The sequence below is a fragment of the Aquarana catesbeiana genome, linkage group LG05 (assembly GCF_042186555.1).
Source record: "Aquarana catesbeiana isolate 2022-GZ linkage group LG05, ASM4218655v1, whole genome shotgun sequence".
NCBI lineage: Eukaryota > Metazoa > Chordata > Amphibia > Anura > Ranidae > Aquarana > Aquarana catesbeiana.
In genome coordinates, this window is record NC_133328.1 from 410,951,959 (window position 1) to 410,967,577 (window position 15,619).

The 15,619-nt window shown below is 45.1% G+C and overlaps 1 pseudogene; it reads right to left on the bottom strand.

Annotated features, from left to right (window-relative positions):
* LOC141144987 (Y+L amino acid transporter 2-like) overlaps positions 1-15,619 on the bottom strand; it is a 104,665-nt pseudogene that overhangs the window by 42,360 nt on the left and 46,686 nt on the right.

The following is a 15,619-nucleotide window of genomic DNA, read 5'->3' on the forward strand; positions in this document are numbered from 1 at the left end:
CAAAAAAGTAGTCTCATCTCTGTTTATTCACTTTCCATAATACAATATACCTTGGATAGTAAAACCTTGGATTGCAAGCATAATCTGTCCCGGAAGCATGCTTGTAATCCAAAGCACTTCTATATCAAAGCGAATCTCCCCATAAGAAATAATGGAAACTCAAATGATTAGTTCCACAACCATTTATTCATAAGTCCTTCAATTTCTAGTCCATATAAAAAGATTATAGCAATGTGATAGGTTGTGTAACCATAAAATGTCCGTCCACAAATGGAAGCCTCCACAAGGGGATTAGAAGCAAAATCCAGCAGGAGCTACAGAGTATAAAAGAGAAGAGAGGTGCCTCTAAATGTAGGAATATGGTTACATTTAATGAAGGTACAACATTTAGCAAATCACATGGTGAATGATTAAAAGAGGCACATCTAAATATGCAGGGATCTTGGGTAAATCGGTTCACATAGACCGGCTCTCACTGCTGTCAGTCTGCAATCGTGACCGGGAAGACTATCCTGCAGTAGAGCGACCTAAAAACAAGGCTTGAAGCGCTCATGGAGCGGAACGTGGAAGGGACGACGTCTATGGCAGTGAGGAGGATAGTCTATGTGGACAGCTTTACCCCGGATACCTGCATACTTAGATGTGCCTGTTTTAATCATCAAAAATGTAAATTTCTAACTAGCGGTGAGCTCGTATATTGTTACAGTGGAGGGTGCCGGTCCCTACGCGTGGCGTCTCGAGTCACGTGGCTTCTTCAGGGGAGCCACGTGACCCGTGACGCCACGCATAGGGACCGGCACCCTCCACTGTAACAATATACGAGCTCGCCGCTCGTTCGGATACAACTCATTCCCTGTTGCACCACTGTGTGAGTACCCTATGTGATTTTTTAACAAAGCCTTTTACTTTATAAAAATTACTACACTATGTGGCACCTTTGTTTTCCTTTGGTTCGCTATGCCCCCTGCAATATCTGAGGCATATTGAAGGACAGCTTGGGACCCAGGACTGATCCCCATAGGAGACATCATATATACTGATTGATTCATGCTGTAACCTCAGCGCAGTGAGGTAAGGGGCCATTGCCCTCCATTATAGGATTGCTGCATGAAGAGGATTGGTGTTGTCACTCCACATCTCTTACCCATCCGAGGAAAGCAATGCTAAAATCTAGCTGCTGCCTTCACGATTCCCATTAAGCACGTTTAAGAAGCTCTATAATTAACTGTTGCTGCACAAAGTCACTTTCTTCCTTTTTTTTTTTGGATGTTGAACAATTTTATATTGTGAGCACGGATTGCTGACACTGGACACTTTAATATCACTCCTAACAGGATTTCTTAGGACATTTATATTTACACTGCACTGGAGTGCGGTTTATGTTATTTTCTGTATGCGTTTATGTTTTAAATGGATTTCTATAGTGGTTTGCACTGTAGGTGAAGGATTTGTTTCACTTATATCCATATGTTTAGACTATCCATATATAGTTTGCAGTGTGCACTTTTTTGATTCTATTTATCACTGGTAGTGTGATCTCTCAGGACACCCATAGTAACTTTGCACCTGAGTGTGGTTTATTGCTCCATCCCGGTTTTTTATTTGTAATGTGTTGTCACTTTGCATACATACCTTACTGGGATCCCTCAGGACACCCGTAGTAACCTTGTACTTGAGTGTGGTTCACTTTATTTTTATTTATTGCATTTATTTTCTTATATGTGTTTGCACCTTTCACATTTACCTTCATTGCTCCTTACACCACAGGTGAAGTGTTTGCATTTTTAATAAGTCGTGAATTCACTTTATTCACATGTAGCTATTATCCTTCATTAGTATATGTACGCAGCAACTATTTTAGCAACGCACGATCCAATATTTATTATTTACCCTTTACATTAGGCACTATGCCACTCCAGTAATACTTTGTATTATTTCGATACGTTTACACTAGGATTAGCGCAGCACCATCCCCCCTTTTCAATTTTAGCTATCATTTAGGGCCAGGTTGGACCCTTCTCGGTGCAAGCTGCTTGTCCCCCTCATATCGTTTTCCAATTTTGCATGGTAGCGCAGGAATACTATACTTGCCAAATTTCTAACTGTTGTACCTTCATTAAATGTAACCATATTGCTACACTTAGAGGTGCCTCTGTTCTCTTTTGACAGTTGTGACATGACGCTACTCTTATATCAAGGCATCACTTGTATATCAAGTCACAATTTTGTAAAAAATTTTGTTTGTCTTGCAAAACGCTCTCAAACCAAGGTTTTACTGTACAGTAATTTAACAGGAGGCTGAGACCCTTATGAAACATCTGTTTTGGGTGGGTTGACTGTAGGATGATGACGTTGTTAAATGTGATGAAAGGTGGAAAAAGACCTTATGCTTATTTTTGTAGATTTTGTGTTTTCACATAATTGTTAATATCTGACATCTATATTAAATATGCTTAAAGTGTATCTATGGCCAAAATGTAAAATGATATATTTTACATTCAACTTCAATTATTTCTAGCCTACTCCTTTTATTCTGTACTTGAAGTTTGTAAACGTACTTTGTGAAGCTCCACCCACATTTACTTCCTTGAATTTTGTGATAAATATTCACTATGGCCCGTGAGTAAGCACTGATGTGTCACAAATTTCACAGAGCCTGCCTTCTGAACTACAGAGGTGCTGAGAGGAGGAATTTCAGGGGGTGGAGTCATTACATGAATCACTACCTACTGGCAGCAAGGTACCATGGGATATGTAATCCTTAGTAATTAAACAGCAGAAGAGATGCTGAAAAGCATGCAGGGAATCCAGAAAGTTTTGTAAAGAGATGGTCAGAAAAGAGGCAGAGCTCACAATATAACAGGAGATATTTCAAGTAAGCTTACAGTATATTGGATTGTCAAAAACAACAATTTTTTTGTTGTTATTACAATGCAAATGTTGTAAGATGAAAGTGTATGCTTTGATCCATTTTTCATGAAATTGTTTACTGTGTGATTTTCTGTCTTCTTGTAACGTCCTCCATGAGCTTCTGAATCTCTCCTTTTCCCCCCCTCACGTGCATTTGTTTGGACGAGCAGTGCAAGTTAGTTGTGGTCTTGTGCACTGCTCTATGCACAGTACAAACCCATAGTCCATCTCGGGAGAGAGCAAAAAAGCAGTGAAGCCTGCTCAGCCCTGGGCAAGTTTTAACCTCCTCACAAATTTGAGAGACTCAGCCAGAATGTAACAATGGGGGGGGGGGGGGGGCGCACCTGCTAGTTGCCTGTCACATTAGCTCGCTGTCTTTAGCACTTGGAATCACTGACCACGAATAACACAGATATATGTTTATGGCTTTCCTGATCTCATACTTGATCTGAACCAGTAACATGGAAGGTATAAAAGCCTGTAGGTCTGCTCAATGACAGCTGCAAGCAGCTCACTGGTTGAGTCTTCAGAGATACTGTATATGAATCCAGTATACCAGAAATCACACAATACTGAAATATCAGTATTGATGGAAATATACATTGTGATGGAATTTGAATATTAATAGATTCAGGAACAATACCTCTTAACGTTCTTCATTTCTTCTGTTACATAATTAATGCAGTCCCAGCCAGAAAATGAATACAGCGCCGAATAGAAAGCCATAGTTAATGAGCCTATATTTGTCACTGATCCTTCAAATGAGTTTTCCAAATAATATGTGCTACCTACAATGAGATCACATGGTCAATACAGCCATTATATTTATTAATGAAAAATAATGGACACATTAATAAAATGTGTGAGGAGCAACTAAATTTTATAAGAAAGGAAACGGGCCTGTAATAGGAAACTATACCACATTTATTTTTTTTCCTAAATAAATATTTTGAAAAAAATAAATAAATAAATTAAAAAAAAAAAAAAAAAAATATATATATATATATATATATATATATATATATATATATATATATATATATATATATATATATATATATATATATATATATATATCTTTTTTAATCAAAAGAAAGTTTATTGATATAAACACCTGATCCACAAACATACGTACTGCATATAGAATTTACAACAGTGTATGATGAGAGGTTGTAGGTATAACACAGGAACGTATAAGCACGTTGCGTTACATTTTGAATATTTTTTGAAGGCTAATTTTCAGGTTTTGGGGTTAAGGTGACCTTAAACTTAAAAGCAAACATTTATTATATTGCAGCTTACCAATTCTTAGATGTAATGGCTGCATCAGTCATCTTTTTTAGGCTTGCTTTCTTCTATTTTCACCTGGTGATCTGGCCAGTAAGTCTGTTGTTTTTCAAAAGAACAAGCTTTACTGCAGATGTATCAGTTACAGAAAGGAGACAAACCATTTAACACTGGCAGAGGTGCTTACACTGATCAGCTTTTATTTATTTATGTAAAACCTTTATTCCAAAAGGTAATAATTGTTTGCTGTAATTGATTATAAAGTGTTAGCTGGAGTTTGGCTTCAAATTGTTTGTGCATCTAAATCAGCTACAGTAGTACATCTAACACTTCCCTTCCACCAGACCAACAATGCTGATGTTCAAATGTGCCCTCTGTGCCCATTTATCTAGAGTGTGGGCACGCTAATACAGGATTTTGTTACTGGCCAGATCACCAGGTGAAAACACAGGGAAAAAGGCCTAAAAAAAAAAGAAACTAAATGCAACCACCACATCTAATGACTTGTAAGCTGAAATTTTGAAATTGTTGTTTTTAATACCACTTTAAAGGAGAAAAATATCCAGAGGTCTTTTAGCCATACTTTTGTGGGTCACATGATTGCACTTAGTTCTGTACTCCTGTGATCTTAAGCTTGCCATTGGCTGACATCACAGAGCCACTCTAGGCTCGGCAGGGATCCAGTGGCGTTGCTATGGGGTTGCTGGGGGTGCGGCCCGCACTGGGTGACACCCGCCAGAGGGGGGTGCACTTGCAGAGCTTCATCAGTGAATCTAACCCTCAGGGATCTCCAATATCTCCTTCAGCTGGGGTTGGTGGGCGGAGCTGGGGTTGTGGCTGCCTCCACTCCTCCCACAGATTTCTTTACTCTAGCTCAGTGGTTCTCAACCGATCTAGTGCTGTGACCCCTTGATAAAATTTCCCAAGTTGTGGGGACCCCCAACAGTAAAATTATTTTCGTAGCGTGGGTTGTCAGCTCCCAAGGCAAAACAAATAATAACCCATGGACATTTAGCGCTCCCTGAGTCCCTTCCACTCATACAGTATTAAAACCCCTTATGGTACATTTTAGGATGTACCACTCTTTATTTGTTCTCCTTTCTTTCCCTTTTATCCCTCTCTATCCCAATTTCTTGCCCCCCCCCCCCCCCATCCCTCTCTCTAGTTGTCTTTCTTGTTCTTTCTCTTATTCTTTCTCTCCCTTTTTCTTTGTTCCTCCCCCTCTTTTCTTCTCCCTTCCATGTATTCTTTATTTTTATTCCTTCTCTTACTCCTTGGTGGTGGGAATGGGATGAGTGGCAGTGCTGGCGGGGGTTCTGATCAGCCAACTTAGGTGCTCTTGATCAAGGTCATCTGCTGATCTGAGAACTGTAGTGGGGACTTTTAATGGCAACTCTAATCACAGGTAGTGTTACTCACTGTGTCTCCGACTTTGTAGTGTCTCGCAGCAGTGACACCTATGCCGAAATCAGGAGATAGGGTCTCCTCCAGCCCCACCCACCTTATTCCTCACCACTCAGCTGACCTCTAGTCTCTGCCCCCCAGCCATGCTATGAACTGAATGGGCGGCTGCGAAGAAGCTGAGTGGGCGGCCGCGGGCTCCAGGAACAGTCCAGCTAGATGGCCACAGGTTCCAGGGACAGACCCCTGGCAAATTGTCATTTGACCCCCGAGGGGGTCCTGACCCCCAGGTTGAGAACCACTGCTCTACCTGATCCCATGGCTGAAGGAGGAGAAAAAGGCGAGGACACAGCAGCCTTGAGTGTCTTCATCTGCAGCTATGTTATAAGGTACTGCAAACTGTCACTGCATAGATCCCTAACCTACCCTGTACCACCAAAAACTGCCCTATACTACCCCAACCTGCCCTATGCCACCCAAAACAGCCCTATACCACCCCAACCTGCCTTACACCACCCCAACCTGCCCTATACCACCCAACCTGCCCCATACCACACCAACCTGCCCTATACCATCCCAACCTGCTCTAAACCTCACTAACCTTCCCTATACCACCCTAACCTGCCCTATACCTCACTTACCTGCCCTATACCACCCAACCTTTCCTATACCTCCCCAACCTGCCCTATACTATGCCAGCCTGCCCTAGACCACGCCAACCTGCCCTTTACCACCCCAACCTGCCCTATGTCACCCCAAACTGCCCTATACCACCCCAACCTGCCCTATACCACCCTAACCTGCCCTATATCACCCCAAACTGCCCTATACCACCCCAAACTGCCCTATAACACCCCAAGCTGCACTATATCACCCTAACTTGCCCTATTGCACCCTAAACTGCACTATACCACCCCAGCCTGCCCTATACCACCCCAACCTTCCCTATACCAACCTAACCTGCCCTATACCACCCCAAACTGCCCTATACCACCCCAACCTGCCCTATACCTCACTAAACCTGCCCTATACCACCCCAACCTGCCCTATACCTCACTTACCTGCCCTATACCACCCAACCTTTCCTATACCACCCCAACCTGCCCTATACTATGCCAGCCTGCCCTAGACCACTCCAACCTGCCCTTTACCACCCCAACCTGCCCTATGTCACCCCAAACTGCCCTATACCACCCCAACCTGCCCTATACCACCCTAACCTGCCCTATATCACCCCAAACTACCCTATATCACCCCAACCTGCCCTATAACACCCCAAACTGCCCTATATCACCCTAACCTACCCTATATCACCCCAACCTACCCTATATCACCCCAACCTGCCCTATTTCACCTAACCTGCCCTATACCAACCTAACCTGCCCTATACCACCCCAAACTGCCCTATACCTCACTAACCTGCCCTATACCACCCAACATGCCCTATACCACCCCAAACTGCCCTATACCTCACTAACCTGCCCTATACCACCCAACATGCCCTATACAACCCAAACTGCCCTATACCAACCCAAACTGCCCTATACCACCCCAACCTGACCTATACCACCCCAACTTGCCCTATACCTCACTAACTTGCCCTATACCACCCCAAACTGCCCTATACTACCCCAACCTGCCCTATACCACCCCAAACTGCCCTATACTACCCCAATCTGCCCTATACCACCCCAAACTGCCCTATACCACTCCAACCTGCCCTATACCACCCTAACCTGCCCTTTACCATCCAAACTGCCCTATACCACCCCCACCTGCCCTATACCTCACTAACCTGCCCTATACCCCCCCCAACCTGCCCTATACCTCACTAACCTGCCCTATGCCACCATAACCTGCCCTATACTACCCCAACCTGCCCTATACCACCCCAACCTGTCCTATACCACCCCAACCTGCCCTATACCACCCAAACTGCCCTATACCTCACTAACCCTTCCTATACCACCCTAACCTGCCCTATACCTCACTTACCTGCCCTATACCACCCCAATCTTTCCTCTACCACCCAACCTGCCCTATACTATGCCAACCTGCCCTATGCCACCCCAACCTGCCCTTTACCACCCCAACCTGCCCTTTACCACCCCAACCTGCCCTATATCACCCCAACCTACCCTATACCACCCCAACCTGCCTTATACTACCCCAACCTGCCTTATACTACCATAACCTGCCCTATACCAACCCAACCTGCCCTATACCACCCTAACCTGCCCTATATCACCCCAAACTGCACTATATCACCCCAACCTGCCCTATACCACCCTAACCTGCCCTATACCACCCCAAACTGCCCTATATGACCCTAAACTGCCCTATATGACCCTAACTTGCCCTATATCACCCCAACCTGCCCTATACCACCCCAACCTGCCGTATACCACCCTAACCTGCACTATACCACCCTATACTGCCCTAACTTGCCACTACACCACCTTAGCCTGCCACTATACCACCTTATACTACTCTAACCTGCCACTATACCACCCTATACTATAATTTACAGGGACCGGTTTGGGGTGCGCCTGGTGACCGTGCACTGCCTGCAGGGCGCTGGGCAGGATACACGGGGGGGGGTGACACCATGTTTTACCGCACCAGGTGACACCAACCCTAGTGACGCCACTGCAGGAATCCCAACAAAAAGTTGGGTTACGCCCAGATGCTTGGCCGGCAGCTGGCAAAGCCTCTCAGTATGCTGCTAAGAGCCTGAGCCAGCTGCTCCCGCCCCCTCCACAGTCCAGCGCTCCAGTGAGCACTGGAGGGTCTAAGCACCAAACGGATACTAACAGTCACTGTTCAATGTCATAGCGGACCTGAGAACTGAGATATCAGTGGTTTTTGATCGCTCAGTTCTCAAGGTAGATCGGGCAGGGGATAGCTAAAGCTCAGATCAATGCTGCAGCTTTCTAGGTGAGTGTAAATGTTTGTTTTATTTTGGATCCCGCAATTCTCTTTTAAGTGTTTAGGTGGTGATGGTTTTGAGTTGGGGGTTGTAACTTACTATACTTTTGGTGATATAACTATTAGGGAGTCTGGTAGATTGTAACTTGCTGTTACACCTGGAAGCCCCAAAGTCAAACTACAAGTGCTAGCAGGACAGTGGCCATACTGCTAAATCTACACTAGAGTGCTTTAAAATCAAGAACTTGAATATCTTAGAATGGCTCGGTCACAGCCCTGAGATCAATTCAATTGACAAGACTTGAAAATTGATGTTCATCAATGGTTCCTATCCAACACAGCTGGAGCAATATTTTTAAAAAAGAATGGGGGGAAATTGCAGGATCTGGATGTGGAAAACTGCTAGAGACCAAAATGATTACAGTTGTATTTGCAGTCAAAAGGGGGATTGAAAATTAACAGATGTCCTTTTTTTTTGTTTAACTGAATATTTTTATATTCATAAAAATATTTTGCGCCTTTAGACCTCATGCACACTGGGGTGATTGTTAGCGTCAGTCACAGGTACACCATCTATCCCCGCTGTAGGCAACCTGTAAAACTCTATGGGAGGTTGAGAGCTGTGGCAGCTGGGTCGGCCGGGGGGGGGGGGGGACACCCGGATGTATGAACATGTAGAGGAGTTTGTGCCCAGGGACAAACGCACAGAATGCAGACAGCCCCATCCAGTCAAAGCAGCTTTAAGCCTCTCACAGAATTTTACAGGCTGCTGGCAGCTGGGCTAGACAGTGCGCATGTGCCTTCCACTGACACCAAAATGTCAGGATCTCATGCACAAGACCTAAACACCTAGTGTGCGTGAGGTCTTAAAGTGTTAAAGTACATTTTGTAAGTCAAAAACACAAACTTAAATTAGATTTAAAGCAGATCTCCTTGCAGAAAAGAAAGGCACAAATTAAAGAGATTGTAAAGGCAAAACCTGGCCTGCAGCTATAAACACAAAGAATTTATTTGCCAGCACACCTTGGATCTTCAGTCCAAACAGTTTTTATTTCAGCATGATCAAATCACAAGCAAGAAACTGCAATGATTTAGAGTCACGCAGTTGCACTTTCTTGCTTGCGATGTGATCATGCTGAAATGAAAACCATTTGGATTGAAGATCCAAAGTGTGCTGGCAAATATATTCTTTGTGGCGTTCATGATCCAGTCTCCAGCTGGTGGTTGCTACAGTACCCAGTATCCTAGAGCTTTCCACAGGAATATGTGCGATGGGAATATGGACTATTGCAACTATACACACACAGCACAGCTCAGCCCTACCTCCTGCTCTCTTATCACTGGATTTGAGTAACAGCAGTGGCCCCCGATGCTCTCAGCAAAACCTGTGAGACCCAGGGGCGGATCCAGAGCCTAGTCTCGGGAGGGGCACTGCCAGAAAATATATTTTTTTGGGGTACATCTATCGGGGAAATGGCTGGTGTTGGCGCTTCAATCATCACGGCACCATGGTTGTTATGGTGTCAAGATGATTGAAGCGCATTATTACTATAATTACATTGTTATAAAAAAATTAAATAGTTTAACTCACCATAATGCAGAATCAGTGGGAGCCCCGAGTGTGTCACTTGCCATGTCACCTGTCACCAGATGCAGACTGTCACTTGCCACGTCGCCTGCCACATGTTGCGGATTGTCACTTGCCATATCACCTGTCACCATATGCAGATTGTCACTTGCCACGTCGCCTGCCACATGTTGCGGATTGTCACTTGCCATATCACCTGTCACCAGATGCAGATTGTCACTTGCCACGTCGCCTGCCACATTGCGGATTGTCACTTGCCATGTCACTTGCCACGTCGCCTGCCACGTTGCGGATTGTCACTTGTCATGTCACTTGCCACGTCGCCTGCCACATGTTGCGGATTGTCACTTGCCACGTCACCTGTCACCAGATGCAGATTGTCACTTGCCACGTCGCCTGCCACATATTGTGGATTGTCACTTGCCACGTCGCCTGTCACCAGATGCAGATTGTCACTTGCCACGTTGCCTGCCACCAGATGAAGATTGTCACTTGCCACGTCGCCTGCCACATGTTGCGGATTGTCACTTGCCACGTCGCCTGCCACATGTTGCGGATTGTCACTTGCCACGTCGCCTGTCACTTGCCACCTGCTAAGGTGGTCTCTTGTGTCCCAGAGACAGGCAGCAGAGAGATGATGTAATCTCTCTGCTGCCGCAGCTGCCTGCATGGAGGGGGGGAAGTTGAACTGAAGGGATGCAGGGCGGGCGCCGGGCAGTGAGAGATGATGTCATCTCTCTGCTCCCCTGCCCGCCGGCTCCCTGATTGGCCAGTGGGCAGCAGCCCGCCCACATTGAGCGGCACATGTCAGCAGCGGCTCTCTCACCTATGGAGCCGCCCAGCGGCTCCCTCAGTCACGGAGCCGCCCAGCGGCTCCCTCAGTCACGGAGCCGCCCGGCTCCTCTTTCATTCACGGAGCCTCCCGGCTCCTCTTTCATTCACGGAGCCGCCCGGCGGCTCTCTCACTTACGGAGCCGCCCGGCGGCTCTTTCACTCACGGAGCTGCTCAGCGGCTCTGTCACTCACTCACGGAGCCGCCTGGCGGCTCTCTCACTTACGGAGCCGCCCGCCGGCGGGCTCTCTCTCACACCCTGCTCTCTGTCACCCGCATCTCTCGGAGGGGGCAATTGCCCCGTTGCCCCCCCCCTGGATCCGCCCCTGGTGAGACCAGGAAGAGGGGAGAGAAGACCTGCTGCCAGGCACATTGCTGGATCAATAGAAGACCCAGGCAAATGTTAGGGAAGAGGGGAAACAAACAGTGTAATGTTTTTTTATCTTAATGCAGAGAATGCATTAAGGTAAAAAAAAACATTAGTGTTTATTAGAACCACTTTAATGCAGCTCCATAATTTTTAATGCATCCTAAAAGTGTCACTAAATCCTCATCATAAAAACTATCAATAATTGGTACTTTTAAATCCCAACAGATAGTGATCTCTAAGGACCAAAATTTGGAAAAAGTGAGCTTGCGCATAATTGGTGCCAATAACTGCGACCTTTAAGATCTTGTAGTGCCGCTCCAAGCAAGTGAGGTATGTGTCCCCACTGGGGCTCAGGAGTAGGGGTTCTGGCATGGGATATCACTCATCCAGAGGTGCCGACAAAGAAAGAAAGACCTCTATGACTAAGCCCCCAGTGGGCAGGGTGAAACGCATTGGAGGGCGTGGTCAGTGGAGCAGTGCTGGCTGAGGCCATCATACACACATGCATTCACATGGATTGGGCTGGGTGGCCAACTTTCTTGGTGCCAATAACTAATTCACTTTTTAGCATTCAACAAATATTTTGAATGTCCTAGTTTTCAGTTTGTAATGCAGTGTAAATGATCACACTTACCCTGGCATAGTCGTACAATTCCTGTGATGATGATGATAACCAAGGCTAAGACTTTGCCAAATGTGGACAATACTTGAAGCCAGGCTCCCCATTTCACTTTTGCACAATTCACTGCTGTTAACAATACTATAATACAGTCATTAAGTTAGTGTGGTCATTTTATCTTAGAAAATATATATATTAAAACAAAACATGAATTTGAACAATTTTCTAGTAACACAATATTCATTAAAAATTGCTATAAAGACTGGGTAATTGCTATAAAGCCTGCAATACAGTTGTAAAGCCTATACTTCAAGAATGTAGTCACCCATGCTTTTCTGTTTGTGTGATGTTGTTTGTACCCCATCTTAGAGGAGGGTCTCCATTCCAGTATCATTGATCAGTGATCAGAATCCTATTGCAGCCTTAGAACAAACAAGGCGAAAATAATATGTGCTTGTACAAAATGAAAAGACATGTTCACAAATGCTAGAAGTTTGGAAGAACTTGAACTGCTGATACATGAGGAGGATTTTGACTTTGTGGGAATATCAGAAATTTGGTTTGACAGCTCACGACTGGCTTGCAACTGTTTAGGGGTACTCCCTGTATCAAAGGGACAGGGTAGGTAGAAGAGGGGAAAGAAATATAAAGGAAGTCATTGCTATTGGGGCAAGGGAGGTGGGGGAATCCTTGTAATTGGAGCTTCAAAGGGAAGAAACAAATGGTAAATTAACAGTGGATATATGCTAGAGGCCACCTAACCTGAAGAATGGAGAGCAGACCCATCGCCTTACACAGTTAGAAATGGTGCTGGGGTTGGGCAATGTTAATATTATGGGGGAAGTCAATTAGCTTGATATTGACTGGGCTGACAAAACTACTCACTCATCTAAGACATGTTCCTTGAAGGTCTTGTAGAACAATTTCATATGCTCATTGGTGAATGTCCCAACTAGAAAAATGCTCTGCTAGACCTACTAATTCCAAACAACACAAAGTTGATGCAGATGTGGAAGTAAGAGATAACTTATGAAACAGTGATCGCAGAGTAATTATGTTTACCATAAATTATCGGAAAAGGAGACACGAGAGGAGGACAAGAACACTAAATTATTATTATTATTATACAGGATTTATATAGCGCCAACAGTTTGCTCAGCACTTTACAACATGGGGGCAAACAGTACAGTTACAATACAATTCAATACAGGAGGGATCAGAGGGCCCTGCTCGTTAGAACTTACAGTCTAGAAGGGAGGGTCAAGTGGAACAAAAGGTAATAGCTGTGAGGAATGATCAGAGGGAGAAAATGAAACTAAAGCTAGGTGTGGGTAGGATAGGCTTCTCTGAAGAGGAGGGTTTTCAGGGATTGTCTAAAAGCTAATAGAGTAGGAGTTAATCAGACAGATTGGGGGTAAGGAGTTCCATAGGATTGGAGAGGCTCTGGAAAAGTCCTGGAGGTGAGCATGGGAGGAGGTGATGAGGGAGCTAGAGAGCAGGAGGTCTTGAGAAGAACGAAGAGAATGAATAGGTTGGTATTTTGAGACTAGGTTAGTGATGTAGCTGGGGGCAGAGTTGTGGATGGCTTTGTAAGTAGTTGTTAGCATTTTTGAATTTAATTTGTTGGGTGAGCGGAAGCCAGTGGAGGAATTGACAGAGAGGAGAAGCAGACACAGCGATTGGTAAGGTGGATGAGTCTGGCAGCAGCATTCATGATGGATTGACGGGGGGGAATAGACTATGTAGAGGTACACCAATGAGGAGGGATTTGCAGTAGTCGAGACGAGAGATGACCAGGGAGTGAAGTAGGAGCTTTGTTGTGTCATTGGTTAGAAAGGGGCGTATTTTGGAGATGTTGCGGAGGTTGAGGCGGCGAGATTTGGACGACGATTGGATGTGGGGCTTAAAGGAGAGTTCAGAGTCCAGGATTACACCTAGGACCTTGGCATGTAGGGATAGGCTTATAGTTGTGCCATCGATTTTGACAGAAAGATCAGGGGAAGAGGTGCGAGGGGGAGGAAAAATGATAAGTTCGGTTTTAGATTAAGTTTGAGGAAGTGGTGTGACATCCAGACTGATATATAGGATAGTAAATTGGTTATACGAGAGGAGACTGAAGGAGTGAGCTGAGGGGTAGAGAAATAGATTTGAGTGTCATCAGCGTAGAGATGGTATTGAGAGGCATGGGAGGCTAGCAGCTGACACAGGGAGGAGGTGTAGATTGAAAATAGGAGAGGTCCAAGAACAGAACCTTGGGGGACCCCAACAGAGAAAGGAAGAAGTAACCATGTGAAATTATAATTTTCGTCACACAAATAGAGCTTTCTTTTGGTGGTATTTAATCATTCCTGGCTTTTTTATTTTTTCCTAAAAAAAAAAAAAAAAAAAAGAAAACCAAAAATGTTGAAAAAAATTGATTTTCTTAGTTTCTGTCAGTAAATTTTGTAAATAAGTTATTTTTCTCCTTCACTGATGGGCGCTGATAGGCTGCACTTGTGGGCACTGATGAGGCGGCATTTATGGGCACTGATGAGGAGGCACGAATATGTCGCACTGATAGGTGGCACTGATGAGCACTAATAGGCGGCACTGGTGGGCACTGGGCATAGATAGGCGGCACTGGTGGGCACAGATAGGTGACACCGGTGGGCACAGATAGGTGGCACTAATGGGTGGCACTGATGGGCATTGATGGGCAGTACTGATAGCCAGCACTGACTGGCATCACTAATGGCCACTGATTGCTGGCACTTGTGGGCACAGATTGGTGGCAATTGTGGGCATTGATTGGCACTGATTGCTGGCAGTGATGGGCAATCATTGCTGGCACTGGTGGGCACTTAATTGTAATCAGGGCACTGATGATCAGTGCCCTGATTACATACCTAGCTGTCCCCTGTGAGGAGATGCCACTGATCGGCTCTTCTCTCCTCACACTCTGTCAGTGTGAGGCGAGGAGAGCCGATTACCGGCATCTCCGTGTACATGTGACCGGCTGTGATTGGCCACAGCCGAACACATAGTTAAAGAGCCATGGCCGCGGCGCTTTACACAGATCGGGGTCGTGCCGTGTTCTAGCAACACGGTGTGGCCGTGATCACCATGCTGCACGCCCCTGGGGGCATGCGAGAGTGGTCATTCTGGGAGGCCATCATATGACATCCACCCAGAACGAGAGCCGCACTGCCCAGCCGTCATTTGACAGTGGGTGGGCGGCAAGTGGTTAATAGAAAAAATTCAAGGTCAGAGCATACTGGTCCCATAAAGGATGATCGGTGAAGTTGGTAACAAGTGAAAGGGAGAAGGAAACTGTTTTAAATACATTCTTCTCCTCAGTTTTTACAAAGGAAAAAGAGGGGTATAATAAACAAGACAGTACTGTTGGTAACATTACATGGAATGTACCCTTGTGACTAACAGAAGCCAGTGTTAGAAAAAGACTTGAACAACTTAAAGTGGAATTCCAGTCAAAAATCCAACTCTCCCCTTTTTTTTTTGTTAAATAACGTAAACTTTTATAATAAACACTTTTTGGATTGCTAAATGCTTGATTAGAAATCGTCCAATGCAGACATTCAGCAATCCTCCTGTATGTGACCGACAACGCTTGCCTTGTGCTGCGGAATGTGCCTGTTCAGACACTTTCTAGTAGAGTTGTTTGTGTCTACTCTTCCCTGTTGGCCA